Here is a 12,581-nt window from a genome sequence, read left to right as displayed (position 1 = left end):
CGATATGGTGCTTTGGATATCGGTGTTGTCCCTGAGACTAAGTCTATGGTGAAATCAATTGCTCTCTTAGGTGGCATTCTAGGGATCTCGTCCGAAAATACATCCAGGAATTCATTCACCACTTCTATATCTTCTAGCTTAGTTGCCTCATCATGATCCATGTTTCTCACACTACAAAAGTACACTAGATGCCCCTTTTCCATGTACTTTGCCAACTTTAACACGAATACCAACCTAGGGCATTTGGTTTCACCATGCATCCAATAAGTCACTGACTCATTCTCACTTGTGTTCATTTTCACTTTCTGCGATCGACAACTGATTTCTGCATTGTACTTGCACAACCAATCCATTCCCAGGATGACATCAAAATCTTTTAACCCAAACTCGATGAGGTCAGACTGAAACACTTTCCCCTCGATCTCTAAAGGAACTTCTCTAAGGGTTTTGGTACAATTCACTACCCCACCCGTCGGAATGGTTATTAGTAAGTCCACTACTTCTACTATTTTCAAACAGCCTTTAAGTTTCAAAACAATTCTTTTCGAAATGAAAGAGAAAGTTTCACCAGAATCAAACAAAACTTTAACAGGAATAGAGTGAATAGAAAAAGTACCAATGATGACATCTTTCGTGGAATCAGCCTCATACCTACTCAACACATTCAGTTTTCCTGTAGCTCCACTTTTCTGCTAATTGTTCCCATTGTTGCTGTTATTGTTGTTCTTCGCTCCATTCTGCTGCGCTCCCTTATTCTCAGTGATATTATTGTTGCTTCCCTGAAAGTTCCTTTGGGTCCCTCCTGAATTATTATTCTGCTTACTCCCATTAGAACCTTTGGAGAAACACTCATACTCTCGATGCCCCAGCTTGTTACAAGCACGATAAGTAACCAAGTTGCCCTCACAATCCTTTCTAGGGTGGTTAAATTTGTACCTCTTGCAAAAATAATGCCTCGCATTCTTATTATTCCCTTGGTTATTGTGTCTAGCCCCTCCATTGAAGTTACGTCCTCTTTGACGATTGTTTCCTTGGGAATTGTTGTTGTTGTGGAAGTTATTGTTGTTATGGTGGTATTTTTGCTTCTTGAAGTTGTTTTGGTTACTCTGTTGGTTCCCAAAATTTTGTCCCACCTTTTTTCTCTTTTCTCTTTTCTTTCACTTCCACATCAGCCATTTCCTTCCTTTTCTGCAACTCCAAAGCATACAAGTGTGCAGCTCTGCCATACACCTCATCCAAGGTTTCAAACACTTATCCACATAACTTCAGCTGTAAATCAGTAGTCAAACCACCCTCAAACTTTCTAGCCTTTGCCTTCTCCGTAGAAACGGACTCTTTAGAAAAACGAGACAACTCAATAAACTTGGTATAGTATTCAGTCACTGACATCCCCTCCATCTTGAGGTTAGAGAACTCCTCAGCCTTTTGCTTCTGTAAAAAGCTAGGGTAAAACTTATCTCTTACTTTCTCTTGGAACTTAGTCTAATTGAATCCATGTAGCGCTCTAATAGTTGTTTCATTTTGCTGCCACCAAAGATCAGCTTCACCCCTCAAGCAATAAGTAGCACGGCCCACCTTAGAATTCTCTAGGCATCCAGCTGCCCCAAACAGTTTCTCAAACTCCCTTAACCAATTTTCTAGTATGGTAGGGTCAGGCTCTCCTTGATAGGTTGGTGGTTTGCTTTGGGCCACCTTCTTGAAAATTTCTCCCTGAGCATTCCTATTGTTGGTTGAATTCCTTGCCAACTGTTGGGCCACAACTGCTAATTGCCTCACAACCTCACTCAAATCACCCCCATTATTACCAGAATTACTTTCCCCTGCCATTTTGCTTCTCCTGAATTAAGAACAAGGGTTTATATTAAAGATGGCTTTGGTTAGCTCTCAAGACATACACTCATCTATTACATAACACCCTTGAAACATTCACAGTAATATTTGAAGCTAACAAACTGGGTATAGCAAAAGCTGAAAATTCCCTAAATTTGTAGCTTTGCCAATCAATTATTGATTTCTAACCAACCATACATTTAATAAAGCATCACATAAATAAATAAAAATCATTCCCATAGATCCCCCTAGCTTAGAAATAATTATTGGAATTAATTTGCTTGGAATTTGGCTATTAGAATAGTGATGCGAAATGGAAGATTTTAGAAAATAAATGGGTTATTTATCAATAATATAAATAATTTGACAAAGAAAAAAATAGGATTTTTATTAATTAAAATAAAAATAAGATTACTGAAATAAAATTGAGTTCTAGAAACCTATGCATTACATAAGCTCACTGACTCACTATGGTCATGCCACTTATTATTTTAAAACTGAAAGAATAATAATAATAAACTATAATTAAAACTGAGTATCCATAATGAGGAAAGTTACAAAAACTAATCCTTTCGGATGTTATCTCTCTTGTCTGCCGACTGCTTGTAGCTACTAGGGTCGAACTCAGGATCATCTGCCTCCTCCATGGGTTCAGGTAACTCGGGTTCAGGTTCTACCTGCACGAACTCGCCCTCTTCCTCCTCATCAGAAAAAATTTCTATAATGATTGGAGTTGGAGGTGGATTTGGATTAGAAATCTCCATGAGTGAACTATCTTCCTCCCCTTGCTCTCCATTCTCTACTTAACCATCCTGTGAAGAAGAAGAAGAAGAAGAAGAAGAAGAAGAAGAAGAACTCCCTGATTGATGACTATGAGAAGGGGGATTTTGCCCCACTGGAGTTTCGAAATAATAGTCGTGGTATGGAAGGTGGAGTTGTCGACAATGGGCTTTCTCGACCCTAACAAGATAAGAAATCAAAAATCTGTAATCCGGGTACCATTGTCCATAATAGTCCCTATATTTGTAGTAGTTCGGGATGTCCCCTGGTAAATAGAAATCAAAAAATTTGGATTTGACAGCATAATAAGGAGGCTCATCAGGCAAGCAACGGACAATCATAGCTGATATACGATCAAGGCTATTAAAAACTCTGTCCCTTAAAACATTGCACCTGTAGGAACAGTAAAAGCAAATCTTTTGAACGTAATCATAGGGATGTTCATTAGGTTTCTTAGTGTGAGTTCCTAGTTCGGTGTATCTGCTAGGACGATTCGACATCCTGTAAAGAAAAGACTTAGAAAAGAATTCCCTTTCCCAAAGAAAACAAAATAATACGGTTCTTGCATGAATTAGGTTCAATGTTCAATCAAACAATTTTCTTATTTCTAAACACATAAATACATATCCTCAAGAAATTTATTCACATGATTAAACATTCACAACCTAAACATTAATGAATACAAGAACATGATTATTTCTAACTTATATGCCCAAATTCTTTCCTACCCATTCTCACCAACATGCTTTAAAAAAAACAGTAAACGCATAATACTTACATTAATCCTTTCTTTCCTGCAAAATGAACAAACTAAAAAAATATTTTGTTGACTCCTTTTTAATTTAAATTTTAGAAAATAATAGGGAAAAAGACCAAGGAAAATTCGGCCCTCCCCCCCTAAAAAAAATTTTCGAACGTTCCCAAAAATAAAAATAAAAAAATTTCGGACCTCCTTCAAAATAAATAAATAAAAAAAAAAAAAAAAAAAAAAAACGGGTTTAAGTTTAATCAAATAAATATTTGATCTTCTCAAAATAAAATAAAATAAGATAATTCACCTAAAAGTTTTCACCAATAAATAAGTACTTGGCCAAGTTTAAAATTAAAACACTTTAAAACACATTTTTGGCTTTAGTGGTAATAAAATCTCAACCAAAGCTCCCAGATACCACTTTGTAACACCCTAGAAATTCCTTTCTTTTAAAATACTTGTTTTGCCCTGTTTAAAACTTTAAATAGGAACATCTAAGATATTATCGTCACCATGAAAACGGCTAAGGCAATTATCAAAGACACACGGTGGAAGACTAATTTCAAAACCATTCAAAACAAGTCAACTTGAAAGGTCAACCAACGAAAGTAAAGTCAAAACCAAAGTCAAACGAAGTAAAATAAAATCAACCTACAACTTGGAACCACTGTAGGCCCTTATTAAAACCAAATCAACTTCAAAAACTTTGCGTTAGTCACATGAATAACAATATCATAAATAATTAAAGCATTAAACACATCAAAAACTTATAGAAAATAGTATGATTCACTCTTCACTCATGCCCATCATGAATATGCTTCATCACCTGAAAAACTTCTCTCTACTTGTTCCCACTACTCTCCATTAAAAATGGGTCATCATAAGGCCAAGATATAGACAAGGCCAACAAACACACAACCAGCAAAGCTGAGTACATGAGCGTATTTAACATACTAACATGCATTTACCTATCAGCACAAAACTTACCTCGTTGCACCTGTTTTTCAAGCACACAATCATTTAACAAAACTTTTCAACTAGACAACTACATAATTTGTTTAGCGTTGATTACGCACCGAACGGGTTTCCCAACTAACCTCCCCCAATAAATGAGGTTACTGACACGGGAGCTAACCGTGCCAGCATTAATTAACCACTGGTAAGTGGCGGAATTCCTGCGCATAATAATAATAAAAGGAATGTACAGCGTTCTGTACTCCATTAGAAGTTATGGTTAAATATTAAACCTCATAACTCCCCCCATATGTTCATACTCAAGGTATATACGTTCCAAGAGTTTTGGTGCGTAATCTCTTTCACTTTACGTTATTTACATATTATTAAACTTGGTAATGACTCTCAAACCATAATCATTCAATCAACAATAATTATTCAAACAATCAAACATACCAATTTAATTCTTGAATAATTAATGACCACATAATATTTAATGTTGAACCCTTTTTAAATCTACCTCGGTGTCAATGACACCTTAAACGCTTAAAGCGCCACAATCCTATCCCTCGGTATTAAAACCACCTTAAGTGCACTAAGGCACCAACATACAATTTATTCCTCGTGTATATAGACACTTACATAGCTTCTTTCTCATGCTTAAAGCATCAATAAAAATTATATGAACCATAATAAAATTCACTTTTGATATTCCAAACCAAATTAAACATTTAGTTTAATTAAATATGCTCTCTATCATGCCATAAATAAAAGTGTGGTTCATACACAATATTCCAAACAATTCTTTTCCAACCATTAATCCATCACAAATAATTCATGCTCGATATTCAATCACCAATAACAACCAAATCATAATTTCCATTTCCAAATCTAGCATGATACTACTTGTAATCAATTAAACACATTTAGCACGCTATTACATCAATAAAATTATGCTAAGTACGCAAACGTACCTTGAATACGATCTTAATATCGCCACGACTAATAGAAATCACTCACTTCGAAATCTCCTACAATTTAAAATAATAGAAGAGTATTAAAATCCTCTCTACACAAATTTTCAGCAATATATACTATTATTAAACCCCCCATAATTTAATTAAAATAAGCTGAAATTATATTTAAAACATCATACTTTAATCCCAATTAATGGGTAATTAAAATTCCTTAAAGAAACTTGATTTTTAGTGCACTACCAAAAATTCCAACATTATATTTTAATGAAAACTTGTTGTAACTAGGCTTTAAAACACTTAAATCAAAGGTTTAAATCATCCTATATCATCATCCTTCAATAATTAATAATTTTTTAATCTAGGGTTTCAAAATTGGGGCTTTTTAATTAGAAATAAAATCTGAAAATTAAATTTCATATTACTTATAATCAAACATCATAATATTAATCACAAAACTCATATTTAATAATTAGATCTAAGGTTTAACAAAAATTAAAAAGAAAGATTAAGTTTTTTTTTTCGGAAAGAAGAAGAGGGCCGGACAGGTGGCCGGCCACCACTGCCGGCTGTCGCCAGCTGCCGGCTGGTGCTACTGGTTGCCGACACCGGCGGCCCACCACTGGTGATGGTGGCCGGCGGTGGTGAGGCCGGAAGGAAGGGGAAGGGGAAAAAAAGAAAGAAAAGAAAAAGAAAAATAAGGAGAAGGGAGAGAAAGTTTACCTTGGGTTTTCTCCACTCTGGGCAAAGTTTGATTTGCCTCAAGTGTTGAATATTTATACCCCTTCTCTAAAAACCCTTCTTCCTAAACTTTCCTTCTTTAATCTTTCCTAATCCCTTCCCTAATAAAACTTTACTAAAATAAAACTTTCTTAAATTAAATCCCAACTTAAATAGAATAATTAATTAAATAAACTTTCCTTTTATAAGATATTTTCAAACTTATTAAAATAAATAATTAAAATACTATAAATAAAACATTTCAAATTATTTGAATACTTTACAAAATACTTATTTTAAATAAAATACGTATAAAAAGTACGGGGTATTACAACATGAATACTTAGAACTTTTTGAGTCTCATCCACTCATTCTAAATTATTGCCAAAATAAATTTTAGGAATTAAAATAGAAATCTTCCCCAGTGGAGTCGCCAAAAAACTGTAGGGAATATTTCAAACATCCCACACTTGAGCCCCACTATGATCATACACTTAAGCATGGTGGCGTCCAAAGAGAAGGAAGTTAGCGCAAAAGAGTCGCCAACAAGTTTTAGAAACTTGTAAACCGTTCACAGGGTGAAGGTTACACCCCTTCACGATCTATGAGATTGCTAAATCCATAGTGGTCTGGAACCATGACTGGATATTCAAGGATGAAGGTACAAATCCAACCTAAAAGAGATTGAACCTGCCCTAAATAAACCTCTACTTTATTCTTCTCATATTCATGTGCGTTTTCTGACTAACATACAATCAATACATTAACCTTAAACCTGTTTAATCTATGTTGGTTGAATATTAATGCACAAACAAATCTATTATTGGCGATCACTTGAATTAAAATCATATAAGCTTAAATAAAATTATTTATTATCTTATTAAGCGTGATTTCAAATACAAATTCCCTTTAATCCTACAAGAGAGGGCGTGATCAAACAATAACAATAATATCAAGCAACATATAAATTATTAATACAATAAATCATCATCATCATAAAAAAATCTCAATAAAGCATAATAATATTATTAGCAAGATCCTAAGCATGATACTAACATGATTAATAACAAATCCTATCATGTCACTAAACATTAAAGATCAAAGCTTTAACCATAACATGATACTAGCATGATTGAAGAAAATAGGAAGCAACCTAAATATGATACTAGAAAGCAATAAAAGACATCCTAACATGCTACTAGGTTTCAAAATAATTAAAGCATGCTTTCTAAAGATATAGAGCAATAAAATTACTCACTTTGTTGCCTCGTATCTCTTTTTCTATCAAAACAATACACACGTTAGTAACTTCAAGGAAAATATTAAATCAAACAATTAATTTAAATAATTGAAATAGAGATTTGGGACCAAACCCTCAGAAATTATCAACCTTTCACGTCTAGGGAGAAGGCAACTTCGAGCTTGGTTAGGTGCGTCTAATACTCGTGAATGCGGTATTGTATGTGAAAAGGGAAGGCTTAGAAAAAGAGAAAAAGGACAAGCTTCTAGCTTTGAAGAGAGAATAGAATTTAAATTAGATGATTGTCGATGATTGTTCGTGATTGTTGGTGATTAAAACGGGGAAATAACTCCCCTATTTGTAGAGAAAACATCCTGAACGCTTAGAAAAGAGTCAGAATTTGACTCGAAGTAAAACAGCCCCTATCGTGATGCGATAGGCCTATCGCAACGCAATAGGCTCCTCGCAGCGCGATGGCGTGATCAGGATAAAAATCCTGTACGGAGTCATTTTCCCATGTATAATTAGGTAATTAGACTCCGTAATTATCTTAATTGAAATTAGCTTTATGATGTGTGTCATAAATGGCACACATTTGATGAGCATTTAGGTCCTTTCTATTCTCTTTTCATAGCTTTCATGCTTAATAAGTGCTTAGTTTTATGCTTTGTTGCTTAGTTTTACCTTTCTTCTCTTATTTTGTAGCTTTTGTGCATTTCGTTGGTTTTCTAGCCTTTTCTTCTTTATTTGCTCTATTTTCGTGGTTGTAGGTATTGGACGAGGTTAGGGTCGTGATTTTGGTGATCCATTATGGTGGAAGGAGCTTTAGGATCAAGTTCATGGAATTTGGGAAGCTCAAGATGCAAAGAAGTGGAAGTTCCAAGTTTTGGCTCTTCTCTTGTGCTCCCTTCAAAGGAAGTGTGTGCCCTCAATATTTAGCCTTAGCTACTGCCTACCTTGTCCTCCATCACCATCATAAATCATGTGTGCACCCCTTGAGCTTGAAGAGTTGAAGATTCGAAGAAACCCAGCTGCGTGCGGCCGCACGCGCAGAATGTGCGGGCGCACACGAAGGATGTGCGGCCGCACACCATGGTTGTGCGGGCGCACATCATGGTGGTGCGGGCGCACATCCCCTGTTGTGTGGCCGCACCAACATGGGTCTTTTCCGATCGGATTTTGACGATTTTCTCTCTCTTCTTATACCTATTTGAACCCAATTTTTGTAAGAAGTTTTCATAATAGAATTAGATCATATTCTTATCTTAGTTGAGAGCTTCTCTCTCTAGATTTAGGAGTTAGTTTTAGGAGTAGATTTTAGAGAGAGAAAGTGAAGAATTTCAATGGTGATTGAGAGATTGAAGATCCAATGGTGACAATTGTATTGGAGATCTACTCTATTATCAATGAGCATTTCTAAACTCTATCTCATTTATTGTTTTGTTTAGTATTCATGTTTAGATTGTTGATTTTGATTGGATTTTGATGATTTGATGGTTGATGTTTGATTAGAGTTATTGTTCTTCTTTGATTGTTGATTCTTTGATTGTAGATTGTTGATTTCTTAGTTGTTTGTTGAATTGATGATGTTTCTAGAGTAGTTGTTTGGTTAGGGATTTGGTGAAGCTTATAGTATGTAATGGATTGATGTAGATTGGGGATTTTGATGGAGTTGATAATGTGATTAAATTGGTTAATTGATTATGTGCATGTGTGTGTTTGATTTAGGCTTGATCACCCTAGTTATTCACACTAGATTGCATTGTAAGTTCACATTGATACGGACCATTGATTTGTGGCTTGCATTTACACGATTGAGGTGTCTTGTGATGTTTCCTAGCTAGAGTTTATCGTAGTTGACGCTAGTTAGACCTCTAGGAGAATAACTTGATATGCTCTTTTGGTTGCATAATTAATCTTCCCTCACATTGCTTGACTTAGTCAACTTCCTAAACCAATTTGCTTTGTTCATTGCTAATATAAGTGAATCCTAATCCCTAGCATTTTACTTGTTTGGTTTCTTTGTCTTAGTAGTTGTTAGTGTCCTCTTTTACCCTTTGTCTTCGACCTAGCTTAGGCACATAATTGGAAGCACTTAGGCATTACCGTTCCTTTGGGTTCGACCCTTGACTTACCTCTATACTTGTATTTAGGTTTGTTGAGTGTTTATAAATTTTGTTTGGCTTAGGGAGAATTAGCCCAACGACCTAGTTTTCCCCACGTCACTTTATCTTTCAAAACACTTGTTTTATTTCAAATTGAATTCTTTATCTTTTCTAAATAATATAAAAGTATAATTACTAATCCTAATTCTATTAGAATTTAAAATAACCTCCTAGATCATTCTAGAAAATTAAAGTTAATCCTAATAAATTTAGGAATAATAATTAATGGGCCCTCCACTTGATTATTGGGCCATTTAAAATCATTTTGAGCCCAATTTAATATTTTAGCCATAACTTCCTCATTATTCATCGGAATTGGGCTTATAATATACCGTTGGAAAGCTCTTTTCAAGCCCTATTCAACTACACTATTATTAAACACATATCATGGACCAAAAAAAATTGGATTGGAAATTTTCCATAAATAAGGTGCGAAAAGAAATATTTTCGAAAACAAAAAAGAAATATTTTTATTAAAAACAGATGCATCACGAGACTCTTAAACATTTCACCTCGTTCGATAATCAAGACGTGAAAGATATTCATCACTGGGTTTGGTTTTTGGGGAGACACAATCAGGTGTCTACAGGCGCGTAAAGAGAACATAGAATCATTGGATTTGTTGCTACGAGATCTCTGCCATCGTGATCAGCCTTTTGGTGGCAAAATAATTGTCTTTAGATGAGATTTCAGGTAGGTTCTGCCTATTTTGCCTCGCCGTTCACAAAGAGAAGTTTTTGGTGTTAGTGTAGTCAGCTCATACATTTGGCCTCTTTTAGTCAAATTCCAGGTAACAAAAAACATCAGAGCTAAAGAAGACTTACCCTATTCAGCTTTCCTCCTAGCCTTGGGAAATGGACAATTACAAACAAATGAAAGTGCTTATGTTCAGCTGCCTGAACATATAGTTAAGTATGTTGATGCAAATGAGGATCCAATTCCTACTTTAAATGCAACAATTTTCCCAGAAATCTCAATTCCAACATTCGATAGTGGAAAATTCAATGAAAGAGCAATTCTCACACCTATGAATGAAGATGTCAATGCCATAAATGAGTACTTGATTGAGCGGTTTCCTGGCATACCTGTTGTCTATTCAAGCTATAACTCAATCCTTGATGATAATTGCAACCTCTATCCAACAGAATTTCTAAATACACTATGCTAGGAGGAATGAGTCCACATCAACTTGTGCTGAAACTTAACAACCCTGTTATTTTATTACGTATTTTCCTAATTAATTAATTATTTTCTAAAAAGGGTCTTTTAGTAATTCAACTTACTATTTAAATCTTGGAGCCAAAATGATATTTGAATTTTGGCGCCAAAAGTATTTTAAAAACAAATTATTATTTTGGATAAGATTTATTATCCATTTATCATATTTTAAAAACCGGATTATTTACATATTTCGGATATTTTAATTAAAGCAAAATAATTTTTTAATTAATTAATTATTATGGCCGAAATTACCTAATAACTAGCTAGGATTTTCGGATTTTCCATGTATGGAAAATCTGCTTTTTCTTGGTTATTTATTGGTAAATAATTGGTATTTAATTAATTAATTATTTAATTATTATTCTATATTATTTATACAATTATTTTATTCCTTAAAAACCGAGCAAAATATTCCTAAATATATCTAGAGGAATCCGAAAATTAGAGCTATGGTAAGCTCCATATTTTCGACCCTCATGAAATATTTTGGGGGAATTTAATTGGTAAAATTATATTTTTAATTATCTCCCAAAATCTCCTATTTTCCTTAATTCTAATTCTCCATCTTTTTAATATCCAATCATCATATTTTCTTGCCATTCATTCTCCTTAATTATTCCCCAAGTAATTCCAATTTCCTTAATATTTTTCATGACATACATACCTTCCATATTCAATTATACACAATCTCTTTAATATCAAAACTTTCCTTAATTCTTTATTCACTTCTCCAAGTAATCCCTTAAACCATACTTGCCATAATTCTTCCCACATTCTCTTGCTATAATTCTTGCATGAGCTAGCCTATAAATACCCCTCCTTACCTCTCACATTCTTCACACCAATTCTCTTCTTTTCTTCTCCTCTTTTTACACAAATCATCCCGTTTATCTTTGAAGCCAATTTTCGAGCACTTCTGGTCAGTTTTTGGGGTATTGTTGTTTCACAGAAGATTGTTCCTCTCAAAAAATCCTTGAAGTTAGGCTCAAGAATCACCCAATTCGGAGTTATATCAAAGGAGTTATAGCCTCTGCAAGTTCTGCCTATTCTTTCCAACGAAAATCCAATTCTTCTCTTTTCCTTGGTTTCTTATCTTTTCTTCTTCTCTTCTCTTATTCAATTATTATTATTATTATTATTATTATTATTATTATTATTATTATTATTATTATTATTATTATTATTATTATTATTATTATTATTATTATGGGGGATTTATAAAAATTATTATGAGTAGTTTTAATTATATAAAATTAGATTTTTAATGATGTTTATGAAAATTAATTTAAAAGGTTCATGTACATATAGTTGGGGGGTTTTTAATTTCATTGTTGTGATTATTTGTTAACCTTATATTAATTAAGGTTATATTTATTTGTAGGGTGTTTTTGATCAAGCTACTTGAGAGTTCTTTTGAAGTGTTTTTGGCTAAGCGAGGATCAAGGTACGTTAGGTGGTTAGATACCTTGAAAAAAAAAAGATTGATTTGAATGAGCATGTTTGAATGATTTTATGGTGATTGAATTAAATTGACTTAAATTATGGTTTATGAAATAAAAGTATATTTAAAAGATTGGTTTTAATAATTAAATTGGAGTATTGATTTTATAACATGTTTTGATTAATTAATTTATTATTCATGTTTAAAAAGGATTGGTTTTGAAAGCATGTTTGATTTATAAAAAAAAAAGGTTTGGATTATTATTGTTAAAGGTTGAATTATTGGATTTAAAAGAGAATTTATTGAATCATTGATTTATTATTATTTATGCTTTATAAGCATGTTGGTAATCCCACTATGCGGATTTGGTTTATTGATAAGGCTTTGGACTTTGTATGACCGGGTCTTTCCTCAAGAATAGCCTTGTTACATAAGCAGACTAGCTTGGGGGGTGTGCACACTTGGGAGAGGAATTGGTTTAATTGGTTTCATTGGTTTATTATGG

This window comes from Chenopodium album, chromosome 18, assembly GCF_948465745.1.
Source record: "Chenopodium album chromosome 18, dcCheAlbu1.1, whole genome shotgun sequence".
Lineage (NCBI taxonomy): Eukaryota > Viridiplantae > Streptophyta > Magnoliopsida > Caryophyllales > Amaranthaceae > Chenopodium > Chenopodium album.
This window is presented reverse-complemented; position numbering follows the sequence as displayed.